Raw genomic sequence first — 23940 nt, 5'->3', positions numbered from 1 at the left:
CTTAGGGACTTCTGGTGGCTTGAGAACCCAGTTGAGTGGAGATTTCTTGCCACACAAACCCGTATGAACCTGGGAATGTGGCCCAGGGACAGCTGGGCCCGGGACTCACTTTACACCCGGGAGATTGTTTTGCGTGTGATTATGAACCTCTGATGCACTATGTATCACTTCAGGCCTGTCGTCTGGAAAACTCAGACGAGTAGATGCAGTTTATTCCGACTACTCTGATTCCAGTCAGGCATTCCTGGGGAAGAGTGAGGGGCCCCGAGGGAAGAAAAAATGTGAATCCTGTTGACTGAAATGCTTAGTTCTTGGGATTCCATTACATCTGCGGATGAGATTCCAGATAAGTCTAAAACTCCTTGAATGCGGGAAGAAGTGGTCAAGTCAGACGAGAAATAGACGTTCAGATCTGGGGACGTTGAAGCACATCCTGGCATAGTGGCAGCTTTTGTATAAAAAATTCTTTCATTGTCCTGCAGATGATCAGATTTACCCAAGAATATTCTAGAACCATCATCAAATACAGGCTCCTTCCCAAGTCCCGTCCATGGGGCATCCCCTCTGAATTGCAGGGACCTGAGTGTGTGCAGGTGGTTGGTTCTGCCCCTCAGCTGTGATTACCTCCACGGTGCCCAGCTCTTACACCCTGAGGACTTCTGACCTGAGGACCTGCAGACCTCTGCAGATCATCCGCTAACCTAAGACCAGTCCAGAAACAGGGGAGCAGAGTGAAGGCAGTGGGGGAGAGGCAAGGCGCGTGGGCCGCGGCCATACCACTGCCCTGCTGGGTCGGGTCCAGGAGCCCGGTGTCACTTGCTTCTTCTGCCCAGAGACGGATCTGCTTTGTCTCCAGGCCCCTCAGCAGGTGTGGTGATGTCTGGCTGCACCCAACAGCTCCCTTTTACTTTCAGCTCCGCCTTGGGTGCCCTGTGGGTCTTGAGAGCGGCAGCTTTGAGTTCGCAAGGCTCCATCCGCTGACTTTCTATTGAGTCAGAAACAAAGGAGCAGGCAAAGGAGGCACTTCTCATCCCCTCACCCAACTCACTTGTGTTCTAATCTGCAGCAGGCCGAGTCTGCTCCTCCAGCGAGCCAGCTTGGGTGGAGGGGGAGCGGAAAGTTAGGAAGGTGGCAGGAGACCAAGTCTGGGTCGGAGAGCAAGGATCGTATTCACCCATCACCGAGGAAGAATTCAGGCTTATGCTGCATGAGGCGAGGATGAATTGCTGGGGGGTCCAGCATCCCTGCCTTCAGAGAACTATCCCGTAAGCCTAAAACTCTGGGACACAAAGCAGAGGGCAGGAGCCTTTAGTTACCGGACCTGGGTTCAAATGATGATGGCCACTGACCGCCGGCAGAGCGCTAGGCAACGTTTTCACATTCCCGAGGCTTTTGTTGATCTGTAAATTGGGGAGATGATTTATTCCGTGAGATTTTACTGTGACTGTCTAACGAAACAGCTTTGAAGAAAGGGCGGTTCAGGGTAGGTGGCAAGCATCGTCGCTCATTCCTCTAGACATGAGGAGGTAATGGTTTTCGTGGGTCTTGGGGAAGGTGGGTGGTTTGCTTCTTGAGCACCTGGTGATGCTCAGTGCCCGAAGGTGTGGATTCCTCCCCAGGGAGGCTGCTGAGAGCCACGCGGAGATGCAAGTTTCCCCCAGGAGTCTGCAGCACCAGCAGAACCCACAGGAAGGACTGGCACCCAGCTGGAGGTGGTGAGGGAGGTTCTTGGAAAAGAGGGGAGGACGAAGCCACCACGCAGATGGTTGCGGCTATTGTCAGAGCGAAGGCAGAGGGTCTGAGAGCAAGGTCACGGGGTTCCCTTGCATCTCGGGGCGGGAGGTAACAAATGAGCTGGCAGTCTGCCCTCCAGCCCCCCACCAGGACTTCCTCGGTTTGGCCACTGGGGGCTCTTGCTAGGCAGAGGTGCCTTCCCTGCCAGGTTTTTGTTATTAACGTTGATCCCATGTATCAGAGAGTGGAAAGCAAGCCTTGGAAATCCGCATCCAAGTGGGATTCAAGGCTCGCTGGAGCAGCGTGTGCCAAGGGCTGGGGGTGGGGATGCTGCGGCGGGCTCTTCGCTCAGCATCAGGAGCAAGCCCTAGGCATCATTCACTCTGTCAGGGTATCGCGGTGGTAATCACTTCCAAATGGTGGTGGGGTGGGGAGGGGGTTCCCCCCCAATCGCCCAAGGAATGTCTTGACTCAGGACGGAAAAGGAGGTTTTCCATAAGCAGCTCCTCTTTCCAGAGGGGACCAACTGTAGAACACGAGACGCCCCCGAGCCTCTCTTAGCATCATCCATAATAATAGCCATGTCAACCAAACGGAGGGGGAGGGAATGATAATCCAGGAGAGGGACACGTCCCATCATCTGACCTGGGAGTTGCTTTCAGGAAGAGCAGCTCATTCCTCCGAAAATGACACGTGACCTCTCGAGCGTCTCCTGAGGAGTGATTGTAAGAGTGTGCGTGGGCACCCGTTATGTCTCTAAATGGATGGACAGGCACGGTTTGTTTGGCCTGTGTTGCCCACACTGCCCGATTCCTTTGCATGGGGCCACAGGGAGTTCTCATTACCAGTGCCCATATGCACAGACACAGCATCTGTCTTCTGCCCAGGAGAACTCGGGGCTGAGCCCTGTCTCCTGCTGACCAATTCCCTCTGTCCGCTGCCCGGACGGGGAGGAGAAGGAGGAAGGTGGTGTGGCACGCACCGTTTCCAATAAGGACTAGAGTGAAAATCCTGCCGATGGTGGGAAGTCAGGCAGAGGCAGCCCAACCACCAGCCATCTTATCTCCAGGAGGAACCGAAAACTGTATCCCAGGTGTGTGATGGCGTGAGCACCGCCAACAAGCTGGTGGTGAGATTTGGAGACCTTCTGCGCTGACTGCATTTGAGGGCACTGTCACCGCGTGGTTCAGATAAATGGAGGAGGCACAAGCTGACCATTAAGGTTAACTTGTACTGAGTGTACTGATTAGCTATCGCCCCAGGAATGCTGCATCGCAAAGCATCTGGAGACTCAGGACTTACAAAACCAAACCTGTGTCTTACTGATGTGCTCTGTGTTGGTAGGGGCAACTCTCTTTTAAGCTGTTGGTCGCCTGGACTTGGCATCCAGTTTCGGGTTGGGTTCAGCTCTTACTGATCTTATTGGATCTGCAGCCATTGGGTCATGTTCTTGTGGAGGATGCTGGGAGCCAGACCACACATACCCATTGACCCACATTCCGTTGGCCACACAAGTCCTATGGTGTAGCCCAAAGTCAACTGGGGAAGGGAATTCACTCCATCTCAAGTGGAAGTGGTGGGAGGGGAGTGACTGTTTATTAAATTAGAAGCTAAAGCATCACACAAAGTTATGCATCTATAAATTCCACCAACTCAAGTTCTGAAGATTGAGAGGGCGGGGGGAGGGATGAGGAGGAGGGTGAAGGAGCGAAGGATGTCTGGTGGGTGGGTGGTTAGCTGGGGGTGGTAGTAGTATGGGTCCAGGCAGGAGCTGGACAGCGAGAAGGTTGGCTTCTCTGTAGACACATCGGGTGAGAGGGGCTGCACCAGCTCCCGTGTGCCATGGCCCTTGCTCGTTAGTTCTTATCTCTGAGGCCCCACCTCTGGAGCCAGCCTCTCCTGCTGTAGTTTTCAAGGAGCTCTGAACAGGAGCGTTTAGGCCTGTCATTGAGACCAGTAATAAAGGGAGAAGAACCAGATTTGAGTTGGATGTTGCCGATACTCGGGGTAGATTTCTGTATCCCTCTATTTCTTTGGAGCAACCAGTAAATACCCAGTTTGACTTTTCTACTGTGGAAGGTGTACCCAGGAGCCATGGCCGGAGGAACAGCGGTTGTAGGGACTTCTCTGCTTCCCCACCCTCGTGCAGCTCCCCACTCCTGTCTCAGCCCCGGATGGAGAGGTTGATTTTTTGGGTGCAATATTTGGCCTATTGAGTCCTGTCAAACTTAAGCTTTAAGGTCTCCCTCTCGATGTCTTTTTTCCCCCGTGTGCTAGTTTTTGAGAACACCCCGGTGCAGATAATGTCCTAGGTCAGAAGCTCCTCTCCCCCTTGCCCATGTGTTTTTGGAGGCCCTCCCACCCAGGGCCCTCCCACCGCTGGGTGGCAATGTGTTGATGAGACCCTTTACTTTGGCAGAGTGCTATTTAGCTAAGTCACCCCTCCCTGTCGACCAGTCCACCTGCACATTTCCGTCTCCTCCCTTCCTTCCACAAACACCGGCTGTGTGCTGGGCACTTGAAGACACACACACATAAAAGCAACAGAGACCCGTCCTTGGCTGTCAGGAGGCCCACATTCCCGAGTGCCTCAGAGACCAGGACTAGAGATCAATATAATGCAAAGTGCTAAGGTTCGCGGCAAAACAGTGTGCAAGTTATAACTAGAACATGAAGGAGAGGCATCCCAGCCTGCTGGTGGGGTTGGAGATGGTAGTCATGCATGGAGGGCATCCAGGAGGAGGTGATGCCTGATGAGAATGAGCAGAAATGGAGAGGAGAAACTTGGCAGGCTGGTGGGACGCTAGAAATGAAGGCACCGGGCAAGGTGCACAGGGGAGAAAGCAATAGTTCAACATTGCGGGATTGCAGAGACCAAGATGGGGACTGGCAGATGATGGGGCAGGGAGGGTCGACCAGGGTCAGATCAGGGACATCTTCAGGATGTCATGTAAGGAGCTTGCATTTAGGGACCCATTGAAAGTCCCCTTTGAAGCAGGCAAGTGACCTGATAAGATTTGCATTGTGTTTAGGTAAGAGCATTAACTGTGTACAGTTCATTCTTAGTTATTGGGGTTGAGGGAGTAGGAAAAAAAGCACAGACTCACAGCAGATAATTTCCATTATTTTACTGCTCATCCAAACCAGTCCTGCGTGCCCTTGACGACCAGGTTTAGAGGAGGCCTATTCTGGGCGAGATGGTCCCAAACAGGAAATGTTATGTTTTTGAAAATAATTGAGAGAAGGCTGAACTATGCTCATGGCTGCTGGGTGGGTTCCTTTTTCATTCTGAGACCAGGCTGTAGTCTTGAAGGATGAGACTTATTTTGAGAGGGAGAGGCAACATTTATATGGCATACCATGATTCTCCCAATCCCATGAGATGGGCTCTATTATTATTATTATTATTATTATTATTATTATTATTATTAATTTTAGATGAGGATACCGAGGCCCAGAAAGATTAAGTAACCTTTCCAGAGTGACCTAGGAGCCAGGCTTGCCCACCTCACTTCTGACCACCTCCAGAACTAAACTTTAAACCAGCATGTGGCACAGTGTCTACCTGACTCCCTCCTTCCTCTGGGCCCAGAATCTGAACCCCTTGGATCAAGGGAGTGATAAGTTGTACACTTTAAGAAAACAACAGCATCTGGTCTGGGATCTCTCACACACACACACACACACACACACACACACACACACACACACACCACACACCACACACCACACACCACACACCACACACCACACACCACACACCACACACACACACACACACACACACACACACACACACACACACACACACACACACACACACACACACACCACATAGGACATCCTGTGTAGAAAACGTGGAAAATTTTATGCTCTGTTGCTGTTGCCTTGAAATCTACCCGGAGCTCCGTAGCTTGCACACAGGCTATTCAGAAGGACCACTGTTAGGGCAGCACTATTGGGGCAGACGGGTCTGAGAATCCAGCAGGGCCCTGAGTATGGAGAAGTGGCTTCCTTCTCCGGTCCTTCCTTAGCCCCACAGGTACCCACCTACGCCCCAGCATGCTTTGCCTCCCTGGGACCCGGAGGGCTGGTGGTCGGAGTGAAGAAGGCGTGGGCGTAGGCGGTGTCTGGAGGCGCAAGTCATCGGGCCGCTGAAGCCAAGTCCGTGACCAGCACGATCCCAGGAGGGCCAGCAGTTTGTGGTTACTTGGCCACTCTTCCAGCTGAGGAATGTGCTTCCCCCTTCTCATATGTCTTGTGCTTTTGTAAATTTTGACGAGGATCCATGAACAACCCAAAGCACCAGAGTGGGTACAAGGTCAGCCAGCCACAAAGTATTCCCAGCCCCCAGCACATTCGGCCTAAGTCAGATGCCACTTGTGAGTCATAAAGGAAATGATCACTTGGTGGATGCCTGCAGCAGGGACTCCGTGAGCTGTGGAAAGGGGGAGGCAAAGGCAGCCCATCCCAGGTTTACCTGCACATTTGGGAGCCTCTAGGAGTTCTCTGCTTGGTGTTGTAATCTTGGCACAAAAACAGTGTTCTCACTAGCTCTACATTCCTGGTTTTGGCCCAAGATGTATAAAAAATTATACATTATCTTTTCAAAGCTTGAGTATTTCATTATTATTATTTATACTGCACTCTTGATTTAAGGCAATTTACAGTCACAACAAAGTTTGTGGGCAGAACATCTGTGTGTCTCCCCCCCCAGCCCCCGCCCCCGACAAATCCACATGTTGAACTGTGATCTCCAGTGTGAAAGTGTTTGGAGACTGGGGCCTTTCGGAGGTAATTAGGGTTAGATTAGGTCATGAAGGGAGGGGCCTCACGATGGGATTAGTGCCCTTCTAAGAAGAGGAAGAGAATGGAGCTCTCTCTGTCATGGGAGGACACAGCTAGAAGACACCGTCTACGGATCGGGAAGCAGGCCCTCGCCGGGAACCAAACCTGCCGGCACCTTGGCACCTTGATTTTGGACTTCCAGCCTCCAGAACTAAGCGCTTGTTGTTTAAGCCCCACAGTCTGGGGTGTGTGTTGTAGCAGCCTGAGGTACAATAAAATGATTGAAATAAGAATGCAAGGAAAGGGGCAAGGCAATGAAGAGGAGAGTGTGGGGCAGGAGGTATTCCAAGGACACAGGCTTAGAGCATCCTTCAGGCGAACACATGAAACTTTGTTCTGAGTTTCCGAGGAGCCCGGGTGAAAAGCAACGATTCTGAGTTGGGGGTGGGTGGGTTCCACTGCTAGCCACTGGCAGCCTCCCCATGCACCTGGAGAGAGAAGCTTCGCACTTTTCTCTAAAGAGGGGGAATCCTAGGGAAGATTATCCTAGGGTCACTGGGCAACTTTGTGGGCTGTGATTTTGTAAAAAATGATCACCAAGCATTCAGTAATACTGGTCTTTCATCTTTTTTTTTTTTTTAATTTTATTTATTCGACACAGAGAGATAGAGAGCACAAGCAGGGGGAGCAGCAGGCAGAGGCAGAGGGAGAGGGAGAAGCACGCTCCCCGCTGAGCAAGGAGCCCAATGTGGGGCCCAGTCCCAGGACCCTGGGATCACGACCTGAGCCGAAGGCAGCCACTTAACCAACTGAGCCACCCAGGTGCCCCTGGTCTTTCATCTTCGTGGTACCCAGGTGAAGTAAAAAGTGATTGGGCACAGGTATTTTTGATGGACAGTTGGAGAAACTGAGGGCAGGCCTTGGACCATCATTGTCAAGGGGTAGTTAGGGAGTGAGGAGGAAAGCTTTGACCAGCATCACCAACATCTGAGAACATCCTCTTCTTTCGGTAGAAAAGTGTGAGGGAGGGGGAGGGGGAGGCGGGAGGTGGGGGTTTCCTGTTGGCTCTGCTGTGTGAGCATCTGTCTGCATGGCTTTGGGAAAGCCCCCGAACTGCCGGTGAGTGACACGTGGGCCTTGCGGTGTCCTCCGCTGCAGAAGGAGAAGGCGAACGATGTTTTGAAGATGTCTTTGCCTGCGTTTCTGTGATTCGGTATTCCCGGCCCCTGCCCCCCTCTCCCTGGCCCAGTCCCCGAGAGCCAGATACATAAGTAAAACCAAGTGAAATAAGTCATCTCACAAAGAAATACTTCATCTTGAAGAAGTAAGCGGCTTTCTAGGGATAAATAACTTGGCAACAGTTGAAAACAAAGGAAAAAAAGAAAAGAACCCGTTTAATCTGTGTTCATTGTGTGTGTCCTTTCTGTTTTCACGATCCCATGGCTTTGCCCCAATTTTGTTTTCTCCTTAAAGTACATCTTGGAACCTGGCTGTCAATTTTGACACTGGAGGAGCATATTTAGCAAAGCTTTCTCGACTTTTTTTTTTTTTTTTGACACTGAATTCCACCAGGTTGGAAGCCGCTTGGCTGTGTAAACAGGGAGGCGGGCTCGCGCCTGAGTTAGTGGTGCGAGAACCGAGAATGGTTTGGGGGGGGGTGATGCGGCGTGGTTGCGAGCCCCTCATCCTGTGTGTGTGCGTGTTTCAAGCGAATTTCAGGTCTTAGAGAAACCCTGGCATGTTATATCATTGCACTGGCAGCAGAGTGTGTTTGGGAGGAGGGTGTCTTCAATTCCTGCTAGTGTGGCGTGAGCCAGATGCTATGTATGTGTCGGGGGGGGGGGCGGGGGGCTCTGGGTTTGCAGGGTCCAACCGTTCCGGTGCCAGGTGGGATGACAGGCAGGTAGGGGTAACACCCCAGAGGACCGGAGCTGTAGAAAGTTCACTTGTTAAGGGGGAAGGGGTATGAAACAGACGATCAGGGTTTCCACAGATGGCACAAGGTAGCTGCCCCATGGCTTCTCACCAGGTGCAGGATTGTGTTAAAGCCGGTCCTGGGAGCTGGTGGTTTTGAGTCCCCATTGTGCATATTGGCACAGTGGACGGTGAGGAGAATTTTACAGTGATTGCGTGCATAAGGAAAGCAGATATCTGGGCTCTGACTCACTCTCCATCAGAACGTACCACCATCAAATGCCTGCCCCTCAGAGTCCCTCGCCCCGAGATGCCACCCAGGCGCTTCTCTGGCTTAGTCCCCCGTGGTCCCAAGTCTGTCTGTAATTTTCCTGGGTTCACCGGCATCCTGGGATTCCTGGGTAAGGAGAAGCAGGCGGGGTGGGGAGGGGGCAGGGAGAGTTCTGGGCATTTAGACAATATTATATGCAAGTGCTGTGCAAATAAAATGCAAATGAAAACGGAGCGCTCAAGCACTGAGCAAAGGTGATGCAAATTTGCTTTTAATTTCCGCACAGTTGCCCGCACTGCGGAGGCATCCAGGGAGGGGCCATGGGGAGCCGAGCAACCATGGGGAGACAGAGCTGGGCACTCTGTGGTCAGTGGCGGACTTGACTGTGGGTCTTCCTGCTTGATGTGCACATAAAATGCGGCTCTCAGGAGGAGAGCCGAGGAGAACCACTTTCTCTGCGCTTGGAAGTGAGGGAGGTTGGGGGAAGGAAGAAGCCTTAACTGGGGTCAGGTCAAGGTTCTGATGGGGAAGAAGGTTGTGTTGGGCACTTTCTGGGGTGTCTGGGGAACTCTGCTGAGGAAGATCCTAGAAACGGCCCCAGTCCCTTAGCGATGAGGAAGCCCTTTCTGGAAAGCCAAGGGGAGAATTAAGTATACAGGTCTCAGGTTGGGAGCACATTGTAGTTGATGACAGATTCTGGTGAGCTCTGAGATCAACATGAATTGGTGAGAACTCTGGACGTCAGCTGAGGATCGTATGGGCTCTGAAGGGTGCATCGGTCAGGGGTGGGCCTGCTACCACCTGTTGGTGTCATGCTCAGCTGGGCTTCTGATGAATCCATCACCATGTAATTGACTTCCCAAAGAGTTCTGAGGGCAGGGTTTTCTGATTCAGTGGCTATTGCCCCACAGAGCCTCTTGGGCAGCCAGTTTTAGGTATCTGAACCAGTGACCTGACAGTCATGCTGGGTCAAAGGGTCAAGGCCAGGCCCCAAAGCAGGGCTTAATTTTTCCTGGCTGAGAGGAGGTCTGAAGGGGGGAAAAGAAAGGATTTGGGAGATGAAGTCAGGCGTCAGGAGGAGCTAACTACCACCTTTAATAGTATAGTCCCTGAAAGAATACTTGTCTCTTTTCTTTCTTTATTCTTCCGTTTTTTTTTTTTTTTTTTTTGGTAGCATGTTTCTTGGTTGCCCTGTTATCAGTCATACATGCAGGAGCTCCAAGAGAAATATGTTTTAACATCCTGAAACTGAATTATTAAATGGGGATTAACTTGGTGTTGACTTTTCTTCATGGCTGATTTGCAGTATAAACTGGGTTTAAGGCATCTTTTGCTAAACCTTCCGGATTTCAGTGGATCGCATTGGATGAGCCATTCATTAAAGATTTCATGCTGATGTTATTTATTTAGGCTTTGATGCCCTTTTTCTGTTTTCCCTCCCCTTTTATTCAATAATGATATCTTTCAGGCGGAGAATACCTTCCATCCTGTGGTATTAAGGGCTTTCCACGATAGAGAGCATGGCCCCGTGGCCAGAAGTGAGGCAGGAACTCAAGAGTGTGAGTTTGGTGGCCCCGCCTGATCCCCAGATGGCCATGTAGCCGGGACTGGCTGCAAGGAGGCATAGGTCCTAGACTCCCTGGTTGGTAAATGCGTCTTCTAGCTGCTCTTGGAAACCTCGGATCCATCCACAAGGGAACTTGCCTTTTCGTTTTAGTCTTCAAACACCCAGAGAGAGGTCCATCACCACATTCTTGTCAGAGAGCAGATCCTGAAGGGAAGACAAAGGGGCCAAGATCTGCCGGAAGCACACTGGCTTTGTTACAACCGTGCATTCCGAACCCTGCTACCCCCCTAGACAAGTCAGTCAGCCTCTGTGAGTCTCATTTTTTCATCTGCAAAGTGGGAAAAATAAACAATACTCTTGGTGTTGTGAGGATTAAGTAAAATTATTCTTGTAATGAGCTCAGCATCTGAGAGATGCTCAGAATTTTCCTTCCCACATGCAGACACACTTCACAGCTGAAGTCAGAGCGTCGGCATCATTTTATGTTACCCTCACAAAGTAAGTACCTCCTTTGATCCTATGGCGTCTCTCTCTCTCCATCATTGTTCATGGCCGCCCAGTATCACGTGTGGTCATGTGCTACGCTTATTGTGGATTCTTTTGGCTGTTTCCCAAAGCTGCAGTCCCTTCTGTGGGCCTTAGAGACTCCTGTCTAAGGAACACGCTGCCTCTGTTCCTTCTGGAACACTGAGATGAGAGATGATGTCAGATGGCGCGGTAGCATTTCGCACAGACCAGCCACCTCGGCTCTGGCCAGAGGTCAGCCGCCCAAGTCCAGAATGGCACTTAGAATGTCATTCTCAGCCCCCCGGGGCCCCGTGTTAATTGGTCTCTTCTTGCGGCTGGGCCTCCCGACTGTGTGTGTCCGAGCCCAGGCCTGCAGCGCCACGGACGTGCTGCTCCATCTCTCTTTAGAACGAACCCTTTGGCCGATTGTACGGAATTCCTCCCATTGACCCCTGCTGACAGGGGCCTCTGCCCTGGTCGTGCTCCCCCACTGACTGGGCCACAAGCCTGTCAGCTGAAAGTTGCACTTGAGCCTCCAGAACCATTTAGTCTTTAAGTGACAGAGGTCCTTGCTGGCAATAAATTAGCTCTCGTCTCCCCAACTCCCTGGCCCTGCCGGAGAAAAGCACGCCTGCACTGAGAAAGGGAGAGGTCAGCCAAGGGGCTTTAGTACCTGCACCGGAGAGGATGCCTCTCTGGGACATTTTAGGTTTCAACCTTTATCTCGAGTTTTAACTCTTGCAAGTCAAGTGAGGCGACTTTTTCAAGGAACACCTCGAATTGTCTTTACGTCCTATGACTTTGCTTTCCTGGTTTAGGAAATGGCAGTTGGCTTTTAATGGGATAGACACTTGACATATATTGTCACATTGAAGCTTTGCACAGCTTGGTGCAGTGAGCTGGGTTTGCTTATCCCCATTTTGCAGATGGAGGAATTTTCCAGATGAGGTATTGGGCTTTGAGAGGTTGAAGGACGTGCCTGAGTTCCCAAAGCTGGATAGCATTGATGCTGATAATGGGACTCAGCTCTACTGACACCAAGGCTGGGGCGTGGTGGAGCAAGGGTGAACCTTCTTCCTGGCTCAGTGGGCTGCAAGGTCTTAAGGTCATTTGGGACTCAGCCCTGGAGGTCACAGTAAGTGCCTAAAGTTGGTCTAGAGTCTTCTGGGAATCCATTTCTATTTCTACAAATGTCCAGCCACTAGCCCTCCCTGACCACCACTGTATTCATCCAGAATGCAGAGGCCTTAAGACCATTGCCCACCGTCTTGCTTTTCAGTGTTGAGTGTTTTGCTCCTTATGTGTGAGCTGGGGACATCCAGAGACTTTATATTAGACCATTTTACCATTTTAGCCTCACTGGGAGTTGAAACTTACAGGGTTGCTTTCAGCCTTGTGTTCGCTTGATGAGACAAAGGAGGCAGGATTCCTTTCTTGAGAAGCTCTAGGAACTGATTCCTGGGTCCTGCCCAGAGCGATTATACCAGGACCAGTGGGGATGTGGCTTGAGCATCTGAGTGTTTTAACCCCCCACCCCCACCCCCACCCCCTGTTAATTCTAGTGTGCAACTAGGAAAGAGAGCCTGTATTTTAACCTCTGAAGGAAAGAAATTTTCAGTACCTGGGTGGACACAAGGGCAGAAGGTCAGAGTGAGCAGGGGATAGACAGTGGAGTTTACATGTTCATTCATTCAGGACCTAATGTCCCAAGAGTTGTGCTTGGGGCTCTAGAGACATCTAAGACACTCTCTTTATAGTCTGATGGGGAAGAGAGACACATAGAGAATTAACTGAGTCAGCTCAGACCAGGGCATATGTTGCTGCTTTGCAAACTTCCATGTAAGTGGGAATCACCCAAGGAGCTTGTTACAAATGCAGAAGCTAACACACTTGCTAAATGTGGATTGACTCTCCTGCTAAATCAAGCAAATTCAAACCCCACAGCCTTTCTTGTAACCTACACAGTAAGGGAGAGGAAATGCACATTCTTTAGAAACAAAATAAAACACAAAGTTACATTGCTTGTAACACCAGCCAGTTCAGGAAGTTCTTTGTAGTGTCTACTCATTCATACTAGAAAAAGCATGTGTGAGAGGGAACTCGGCTGGGGGGCCTGGACCTCAAATGCACCAAATCTGAAATGTACCAGATCTGATTTGGTAGCTGAGGGTGGGGGGCAGGCATCTGCTGTTTATGCTACACTTGAGGTATGGGGAGGATGCTCTAAGTAATCAGGGCAAAAGCAAGTAATTCTGAACAGAGACCGTGAAGGAAGGCTTCAGAGTGGGGGTGATGTTTGGTACTGGCCCTTCTGCGTTGGCCACACGCCTTCTTGGTGGCATTCCCACACCACATCTGCATTTTGTCGGGTAAAGCTGGCACCTCTCCTCTGAGATGGTAAACTCCGGTGAGCCCAGTAGGACCTTCCTTGGCTCTTCCATTCCCTGTCTCACGCTTCGTGCCCTGGTATGCATCGCTGCACCTTGCAAATGCTCTTCTTCCCCATCTGTAATGCCCTTCCCACTTCAACTGATAGATTCCCACGTCAGACCCCTTCTTGTGCAGGAAGATTTTGTGATCTTTTTGAGGAACATCCTGTATAAGTTTGACACTCACCCTTTCACCATATCTTTTGGAGAGAAAGTATCTCAGGATGGGTAAAATCTGGCAGAGTGGGGTGAGGGAGGTTAGGAAGTAGCATTCTGCAAAGGAAGGAGTATAAACAACACAAGAGAGTGTTCTTAAGGACTGGCAAGCTGTGGCAAGCCTTGGGCAGGGCACAGGGTTCGGTCAGGGTGGCATTTGAGGCCAGGATGGGTTTCATAGGCTAAGTTTGGACGTGGGGCTCTGATATGGGCTTTTCAACAGCACGGTGATGTGATCAAATCTGTTCGAGAAGGAAAAGCATGCACTTTTGCTGACAGTGTGGAGCATCAGGTTGCTTCAGTGAATCTGTGTAGGTTGGAAAGAAATTTTGGGGTTAACTTACCATTTTGCTTTCCAGCTGTATGTCCCTTAGAAATATGTGGTTGTCTTTATGTGTATGTTTCAGTGATTTAAAAGAATTCACAAGAATTCACAGATTTATTGGCTTCTATTTATGTATATAATTTGGGTGGGATTTAAAAACTGGATCTTTAATCAATTCTCAAAAAGGTTATGACTGTTTCCAACCAGCCTTTTCTGGCCAAAGAAATATTTAGAACAAGAGAAGAATAAATGTTCAATATTCTCTCCTGTTGTTTAGGATGGTGCCCCAGACCTGAAGCAAAGATTCCAGGCCCATCTGTTCCATTTACTGCTACCAGCCACATGAACTTTATGTTTATTGCTGCTCTCCTCCCCTGTGCCTCCAGGGAGCTAGTTTTCTCTGGGGGGCTGGGGCTGAGGATTGGCACTAGGGAGGGTCCTCTTCTTAAAGGGCCAGGACCCCTTACCTTTCCATTCATGGGTTTGATACTCATGTTTCCCTCTCTCTCTCTCGAGGAGAAAAGTATCTCCACTTTTACACACAAGTAGGTGGAATTTATCCACTGATCATACACTTTGATTGCAGTGTTGACACAGATGCCCCTGTCCTTAGGAGGGCTGGGGGCTTATATCTGAGCAGAAGAAAAAAAAAAGAAACTTAAGCTTTCTCAAGACAATGTCATTAGGTTATTTCTCTTCAAAAGAATAGTTATATCTGATTATGAAAGAACGACATATTTATAGAGAATTTGGGATATATAAAAAAGAAATGAAAATAATCTATCATTGTACCATCTAGAAATAATCACTGTTAATGTTTTGTTACTAGGCCTCATGTTTCCCCTCCCAACCTCCTCCCATCTCTATATTTTTGTAGGCATCGCATTATACATATTATCTTATAAACTGCTTTTGCATTTAACAATTAATCATTAACACTTTCCCATCGTATGAAAAGTGCTTTCACATTTCCAATATCAGTTTCAATGGCTGCGTAGTGTTAAACCGGATTTATGTGCCATTATGATCTAGGTGTTGGGCATCCTTGATTTGTTTTTTTTTTTTTTTTTTCAGGGATTCAAAGCTGAAACTCAGATAGGCTTTAGATTGGCATACATGTGTCCTCTGTAACTGCATGCAAACATTCATGTGCATTGCATTTTTATGGGGAGCAGTACCATTGCTTTTATTAGGTACACAGAGGTTTAACTGCTGAAGGGTCAGAAATGGATAAAGGTACTTATATTAAATCCCTAGAAGAGGAATTGCTGAGTCTAAATGGTCTGTACGTTTTTAAGGCTTTTGATGACTTTGCCCCATTGTCCTTCCAGGGGAGCTGTAGCAGTTGACCCTGCCCTCAGCAGCAGCCAGGGGTGCCTGTGTCCCTAGACCCCGGCCAACCATGGACCAACCCTAGACATCACGCCTTTAGAAACTTACTGTCAAGTTATTCCTGGCGTTCTGACTCTTGGCTTGTAACTTACCCTTAAGCTTTGTAGAGTCAGTACTACTGTTAGAGACGTAGGCACCCCAAATGCTGCGGGGGTTGCTGAGGTCTGGCTGAACGGGTTTATAACTAGAAGGTCTGGGCTTGTCCGCCAAGTCCGTACAGCCACCTCCCCTCCTGGGCTGACCAGGCAGGGCGGTGGTTGGCAACTCAGTCTCCAGGCTCATACTTGATTGTGTTTTCACATTGGCCCCTGTGCTTACTAGCTGCGTTACCTGGCGCAGGTGTGTGAAGACTCTGTGTCTCCGTTCCTTCCTGTACAGACTAGGGATCTAGCATTCATGCCCGTCTCACCGTAGGGCTCTGGGTGCACCCCCTTGTGTGGCATTTAGCTTCGTGTCCACGGCACGTACTCAGCCAGCATCGCCTGTCAATGTTATGTGCCCCCCCGTGGCCTCCTGTGGCCTCCCGTGGCCTCTTCCCTCGCTCTCTCCAAGTCTTAGACTGTGAGTCTCCGTGTCACAGCTTTTAGAGCTGGAAAGCGTCTTACGTTTCAGCTCAGGTCTTTAAGTCTGCAGATGAGACAACAGAGGAGACGGACCGGCCCCCACTGAACCAGGAAGAGTGGTCCCTCCTGGTTCAGAGACTGGTTTTGAGGACCAGATATTGTCCGTAAAGTTCTTTTAAACTTGTGCACATTGATCCTATGTTAATTAGTTGTGCAATGTCTGCGTGGCCCATGACAAATGAAACCCAAATAGAAATTGACTACCCGGAACCCAGGTTTAACTGAAATCTTCCTGAGCCCTTGCTTTCCTTGAGGGCATCTAGCCCAGTGTCCTGCAGAAAGCTCGGCTCCAGTACGTGTTTCCGATGTTGACAGGGAGTATGACCAGTGCTCCGGGCTGGGGCAGAGGATTGTCAGCAGCCCTGGGTGTATTTGTTCCAGTTCCCTGGGTCTTGTTCATCTCTGAGGCCCACCACCTTGCACACATTTTGAGGGAATGAGCAGATGAATGACACCTCCCTAGAAGAGATAAAGGGGAATAATTTTCATCATCAGGCATTTTCAAGCCTCAATGCAGTCTCTTCGCTGGTGGGTACACAGGGGGATGCTGCGGGCTGAGCATCCCGCTGCACAGGTGGCCTGCAGGAGTGATGCTGGGCCTCTCTGCTCTGAACAAACCTCAGAGCCACCTCGCGTGTCCAGCCTGTCTTCCCCTTTCCCCTCTGCCTTTCACTGTATAACAACCACTCCTACGGCTGCCTCACCTTCTGAGCCTTGCTTCCTCTCTGTGTGGTTCTCAGAGCTTTTAAGATGAAAACAATATTTCCAGGGTGGGCAACTGTGAGTCTGCTATAAAAAGGAGGTTCCCAGTAGCTGTGCTCATTTCCCCCTATTTGCTAAAGAAAAAGAAAAGCCCAGGAACATGATGCCAAATTCTGCTTTTTACAGCTGGTGTATGTTGGCTGTCTTTCAAAGCCAAAAGTAAGTGTGTGTGCCTTTGCCAGCCACCCCTGCCTGTCCTTGTCCGTGGTGAGCAGCTGGGTAGCATATAGTGGTTCAGAGGACAGGTTTAAATCCCGGCCCTGCCACTTCCTAAGTTGTGTCCTTTCTGGAGAGTTATTTAACCTCCCTGACCAGTTTCTCATGTATGAAATGGAGATATTGACAGAACCTACCTCGTGGGGTTCAAATGAGGACCAAATGTGTCCAAGTGTTTAAAACAGCACATGCTACAAGTAGGCATTCAAAATTGGGCATCCTCATTATTTTGAATTCAGCTCGCACTTTTAGCCCCAGGAAGAGTCACTGATGATTAGACATGGTCCAGTTCACTTACCTCATTTTATAGATGAGGAAACTGACGCCCAGAGAGGTAAAGTGAGGGGCCCAAATCCAGTCAGCTGGTATGTCACATAGATGGAAAGAGGCCGACCTGGTCTTGAACCACCCCCTTCACCTCTAAGCCAGGGACAGACACTTGCTGCTATTCCCGAGCCTTTGACTGGTTTGTGCATTCTGGTGGTCACATCCTTAAAGCCAGCACCTGTATGTTTTCTCCTTCTGTATCCCCTCTGTAGACCCCGTCATCTGCTGCCGCTAGGAACTGTCGGGAAGGTGGAGGGTATTGGTGATGTCTGGAGTTTGCAGGGTAACTGTCCTAACAGCCCTTAGGATCTTCTATTGGTAATAACTGTAAGCCATTTCTATCCGTATTAATGGTGAGCAATGGAACAGACAGGTGTCTGAAGTGGTGACATTTAAGCAGGTGCTGGATATAAGTTTAGCAGAGATACTAGGGAAAGAAGGCTTGAATATAGGAACTCCATCGCCTCTAGTCCAGTGGTTCTCAAACATAAACCTGCATCAGAATCACCTTGTTAGAACAGGCTCCATAAATGTAGATTGCTGGGTTTCAACCCTGAATTTCTGATTCAGAAGGTGGGGAGGAGGGCCAGGAATCTGGCTTTCAAACAAGTTCCCAGGGGCTGCTGCTCGTCCAGGGAGCACACCTGGAGAACCACTGCTGTAGCGTCTTTCAAGTCTGAGAGTCCGGAATTCTTAACACTCCTTGAGAGTCGTTAGCATCTTACAGTCGGCTGTGTTCTCAGCAGTTAGCCCAACGTCTGACCCACGGTAGGTGTAGTGGGCTGAAACGGTTCCCGCAAAGATGCCCGTTCCTAACCCCTGCAGCCTGTCAATGTGACCTCATTTGGAAAAAGGACCTTTGCAGGTGTGATTAAGTTAAGGATCTTGAGAAGAGATTATCCTGGATTATCCAGGTGAGTCCTAAAGAGAGGCAGGGGGAGATCTTACACACATGCTCACAGACACACAGACACACACAGACACACAGACACACACAGACACACAGACACACACACACACAGACACACACACACACACACACACACACAGACACACACACACACACACACACACACACACACACACACACACACACACTCCGGGGTGATGTGAAGATACACGTAGAGATTGGAGTGATGTGGTCACAAGCCAAGGAATGTCAGCAGCTACCAGAAACTGGAAGAGGCAAGGCACAGATTTTCCACCAAAGCCTCTGGAGGGCATTATGACCCTGCTGAGACCTTCCTATCCACCTCGTGACACAGTTCTGACCCCCCCCAGAACTGTGAAGAATAAATATCTGTTGTTTTAAGCCACCAAGTTCGTGGTCATTTTTCACGGAGGCCAGAAGAAATGAGTATAGTAGGTATTCAGCAAACATCAATGAGATGAGTACTGGAGTTTAGATGCAGGTATTACGATGTCCATTTCATTGATACACAAACTGAGGGCTCTGTGGATCTGGCCCAGGTGTACTGCACACGTTTACTGGAAGGGAGGCCCAGGCCTGTCACCTATCGCTGTTTTCTTTCGGCTAGTCCGGTGGCCCTCCCCAACCTCCCCACTCCCCAACTACATGTTAGAACAATTGAACTGGGATCCCCAGCCATGGGGCCTATGTGTTGTTATTTTAGAAAAGTTTCTCAGGTGCTTATGGTGTGCAGCCCGGGCCGGATACTGCCTGGACCAAGTTCTTCACGGAAGCTGGCTGACCCTGAGGTGGCAAGTAAGACCTTAAACGCGTGAGCAGCTTGAGCGTTTGTAAAGCACGCCTGTCAAATTTACCCTGCAGTGGCCCCCTGAGGCTGGCAGGGTGGGCGCTGTCTTCTTTCTCCAGGTGTATGATGAGGCCTACAAGTGGGACCCAAACTCAGCCCTCGACCCACACTCCGTGCTTCCTGCCTCGCAGGACAACATTGTTTGTGATTGTGTGCCCCTAATGACACTCACAGGGGTGGTCAGTCCTGAGATTTTGGACACTGGACACACGAACACTTTTATATATGGCCTCATGTGAGATGTGTGATGGGAGGAGAGGTTGGTGAGATTCAAGGCCAGGGAGCCCTCACAACATTTCTCTGCAAGAATTTCATGTCCCTCCCCATGGCAGTTGCTGGGACACTTTGCATCTGACTCTGGGGCCAGGCTTGGGAGACCAATGGCCCCAGATGCCTGTTAGAGTGCTCCGTAGCCCAGGGACCCCTCTGGAGAGTTCTGCAGTGCCATTTTGCTCATGTGAGTACCAGGGCCCCTGGCTCTCCTTTCTCTCGGTGACAGTCTGAGAAAGGTGGCCGAGCACACGTTCTGGTGACTTCGGGGTCAGTGGGTTTTTAAGTTGCATCCTCCACGCCCCTCCCCATGGCAACTGCAGGTGCACACTTCGCTGTGACTTCAGAATGGGATGGCAGAGGATGAGGTGAGGCCCTGGGGCACGTGGGCCCCCAGCTCTGGCCTGGTGTGTGGGGCGCCCCAGCAAGGCCCGCCGGTCTGTTTGCTGTGTCCACGCGGCCCAGCTGCTCACACTGGTGCCTCGTTCTGCCCATCGGATATTACCTAGTGATTTTTATGGGGTGAAATCTGAAGGAAATTTGAGGACGAGATCACTTCCTCTACTTTAATTAGCGGTCTGAGGCTCTTTGCCTCCAATGCAGCCGCTCTGCCGCACCTCTGCAGCGGGCTGGCTGCCGGGACCACGGTCGGGCACCGTGACTGTTAAGTATCTGGAGAGGGTTGTTTGTAGAGCTGGGTCAGGACTGCCATGGCCGGCCGAGTGTGTGTGTGTGTGTACGTGTGCGTACGTGTGCGTGCAAGCACAGACACACACTCGCGGCGTCCCCCATACAGATGTTTGAACAGTCCCTGGAGAACGCACATTTTCTGTTGTAATAAAGGAAAACACAGTCCTCGGCGGTAACCTAGGCGACACGGAGTCCCCCCAGAATTGGACTCTTTAACCACATGTCGGCTGCTTGCAGGCCCGGCCTGGGGAAGGCCTTGGCTGGTGTCGCCCGCGCGTTGCCTTGCAGTTCTCTGCTGCGGAGGAGACAGCTGTTGGCTTGCACATAAATCCCTGGGGAGAAATCAGAGCTAAGTGGCTGTTACAAAGGGGTGAAGGGTTTGACTCTCACGGAGGCTAGGCCCAGGAGTGTCTCTGCTCTGACCCACGACGCTTCTCATCCCCAGACCCCTCGCTGCCCCTAATCTCTGCCCGTGTTTTGGAATCACAGAGCTGGAAGGGGACTCGGGGGGCCACCTGCCCGTCCCCACCCCCCCACCACTGCCTCTCAGTTCTTCTTTCGTGCTGGCCCAGCCCGGGAGAGCTGTCCATCCAGTCACCCCCTGGGATGGGCATAAATATTGTTATCTCCATTTAATAACGTGGGGCTGGAGCAAGGTAGAGCATATTTGTTCCAGGGGAAATGAGAGCGGTTGTAAGCCTGGTGACTTGGAGGTGATTTAAACCCCCTCATCTGGATTTGTTTAACACACTTCAGTTTTATTATTCGGTTTTCATACAGGAAGTTAATGAATAACTCAGTCCGGCTCTATACTATACAACCAAACAAGGGACCCTGGCTGGGAGTTCATTCTCAGGACAGGCGTACCTCGATTTACACAATAGCAGAAGTCTTGGGAAATGGTCTCTACACCAGATTTTTGAAATAAGAGTCTTTAGAAGAATGAAGAACATAGCAGTCCACTGTGGGTTTATTGTTGTTTTTGAGGTTTTTTTTTGTTCTTTTTTTTTGTTTTTTCCTGTTTTGAAGCGAAGCCAAGATGCATTTTGGAACATGGATGATTTTCCTCTAATTGACTTTTTATGGGTTTGTTGGGAATAGAGTATTCTTCAACAGGACTTTGTTTTAAGCTTGGGGATGGTGGCTCAGGGGACAGGTGTGGCCCTTGTAGGAGGTGCTGCCTGGGAGTTAAAATGAAGCGATACTATAGATGCTAGACTGTTGGAGCAGAGGGACTCATCACCCTTCCTGGACGAAGCACACCAGTGTTCTGGGACACAAAAGGATAAAATAATTCACAGATGTAACTGAGTGGCTCAGGCTTCCCACTGAGCAGGGAGCCCGATATGGGGCTCGATCCCAGGACCCTGGGCTCATGACCTGAGCCAAAGGCAGATGCTTAACGACTGAGCCACCCAGGCGCCCCTTGGTCAGGTGGATTCTTTGGGAGGAAGTCCACTCCACCCCGAGGCAGCTGGCTAGGCAGTGGACTAGGAGGTCATTCAGACAATTAGCAGTTTGCATTTTTAAAGCTCATATGCTTCCTATGATCAAGACAAACACAACGGGACGGCCTTGATTTATTTTTCCTTAACTAACCTTAATAGTAATGCCCACTGTAATTGCCTCCTGGGTTTTAACCTAGGTGGGTGATAAGTGGGGCAGAGAGATGAGACTTAAGGTCATTGCACCTTGCACCCTGCAGAATTGTCCACTCCTTTCTGGTACCATTCTTTATCATGTGGTGTTATCATTTACTTTTCTCTCTTTCTAGACACAGCCTTGCAAATGCTCAGAACACCTCTGAGAGGTGTTCAGAAATTGGAAAGGGACTTGTCTTTAGAACTGGGTAGGCTGAATTTGAAGCCTGGGGCCCCACGTGATCTTTCTGGTTGGTCTCAGGCAATTTACCTTCCCGAATCTCCAAATCCTCATCTGCAAAGTGACTCTGTGACAAATAACCCTGTAGGGCTCTTGTGATGATCAAAGGAGAGAAAATATAGACAGTGCAAGTTTTGGTGCCTGGTATGTGGTGGGCACTCTCCCCTCCACCCTGAATGTTCCGGTTCCATCTTTACTGAATTAGGGGAAACTGAGGCAGAGGGAGGTTAATGTCCCTTGATCAGGGTAAAACCAACGTGGAATCCTCAGACTCTGGTTTTCAAAGCCGTGTGCTTTCTTTGTCCAGGAGCACAGAGGTAGGAGATTTAGAACAGTCGATGGTCCAGCGTGAAGTGAAAGGACCTGGCGTTTCAGGCTCTTCCCTGGCTCCTGGCTTCCGGGTGAGATTTATGCAATCTGTCAGGGCACTTCCTACACAGGTCCCAGGCCTGCCAGAAAGAAAAGGAGGGCGCTAAGATTTACTGGGTGCTTTTGCATAAATTAACTCATCTGATACAAGAGCCCTACATGGTTGGAATGACTGAACCTCTCTTAAAGATGAGAACATCAAGGTTCAGGCATTTTGCGTAATTTGTCCATAGGCACAGAGATGGTGAAAGCCATGAAGGTGGGGGTCAACCCAGCCTGCTGGACTCTAGCTGCTGGCCCTTCTGCCTACCCCCCCTCCCCCCCTCCCCCCGTACAGTGACTGCTTGGGGTCCTGCCTCCCCTTGGACTTCAGCCTTTGAGTCTGGACCAGTGCTGGGTTGGTTTTTCTCTACTGGCCAAGGAGAGGGGCTGTCCTTTTTCTAATTAGCTAGTCTGTCCTGGGACTGACGCCGGGGAGCTGGGTCACGTGGCTGACAAAGTTGGGAGGCCTCATCACCCTTGGCCTTCCCACCCATTTCCATTCCCAGAAAACAGAGCCACTTTGGGGAAGCCAGGGCCCCTCAGACCAATGAAGAAGCTCACACAGCTTCTCTTCGTTGTGTTTAACAACACGTCCTGGCTAGGAAGGCCTCCCTACTTCTAGCCTAAGCCCTGGTCCATCAGGCAGAACCCGTTCCTTTTCATCTGGTCCTTAGTAAGATGGCCAACAGCTAGTCACAGAGCATCTGTCCTGACCTTTCACGAGGAAGCCCCAGTGCATGCACCATGGACATTTAAGCCTTTTCTCCTCTTCTGGGCAAGAGGACCATGAGCCCGTGCAGCCCTGAGACCCAGAGCAGCTCTTAGGCCAGAAGAGGTCTGTGGCATTTCTGAGCTGCCATGGCAGGGGACAGGCAGGATTAAAGAATCACAGAGTTTAGGGTGCCTGGGTGGCTCAGTTGGTTAAGCGACTGCCTTCGGCTCAGGTCATGGTCCTGGAGTCCCGGGATCGAGTCCCACATCGGGCTCCCTGCTCAGCGGGTAGTCTGCTTCTCCCTCTGACCCTCTTCCCTCTTGTGCTCTCTGTCTCTCATTCTCTCATTCTCAAATAAATAAAATCTTTAAAAAAAAAAAAAGAATCACAGAGTTTAGAACTGGAAGGAATACAAAACAGTGTTTCATCCAACTATGTCCTTTTATAGACGAAACTGCTCCTACAGTGTCCAGACCCTCACCCAGCATGGGTGTTAAGGAGCATCTAGAATTCCAGCAGAACCTTCTCTACCTGAGGGTTTTCTTCCAAGTATGTGATGGGCCCTAACTGTGAAGTGGAGGCAAGAATTTTTATTCTCCTAATGAATTCCTGTATCCAGACCAGAGACCCTGTAGCCTGTTTTCATATTAACATTTAAGTAAGTAAAGGAAACACATTTATTCTTTTTAACAATAGCACTGTGGACGTGTGGCTAAGATCTAAATGGTATTCTTCCCAACATCAAGTGCATCCTGTATGTCAGAGCTTGGCAATGTCAACTTTCATTTTTCCTGTCACCCATTTTGCAGATGGAGGGACTGAGGCACTCTGGCTCTCCCAAAGGCAACAGTCATGGGTGTTCTCCCACATCTGTGGCTCCTGGTGGCCACGGAGGCCTGGTCAGAAATCCCAAAACTTCCTGCCATCTCTCCATCCCCTCTTCCCCGTGGGAGAGAAGAACACCCAGATGGAGGCCGCCTTTCTTCCTGCACGGGTCCTAGGTGGGTGCTAGGCGGCCGCTAGGCAGCCGAGGCTTTGTAAACGGAAGGACGTCCGTGTTGGCAAACCTGCTCACCCTCAGCAGACACGTCCATAAATCTGGTTGAAAACAAATGCTTTAACTAGAG

General features: G+C 50.2%; 1 protein-coding gene across 1 annotated transcript in view; it reads left to right on the top strand.

Moving 5' to 3' along the window:
* The window catches only part of LMX1A (LIM homeobox transcription factor 1 alpha), a 152518-nt gene that overhangs the window by 46451 nt on the left and 82127 nt on the right, over positions 1-23940 (top strand). The gene's annotated exons all lie outside the window — the stretch shown is intronic.

The sequence above is a fragment of the Zalophus californianus genome, chromosome 10 (genome assembly GCF_009762305.2).
Source record: "Zalophus californianus isolate mZalCal1 chromosome 10, mZalCal1.pri.v2, whole genome shotgun sequence".
Taxonomy (NCBI): Eukaryota; Metazoa; Chordata; class Mammalia; order Carnivora; family Otariidae; genus Zalophus; species Zalophus californianus.
This window is presented reverse-complemented; position numbering and strand designations above follow the sequence as displayed.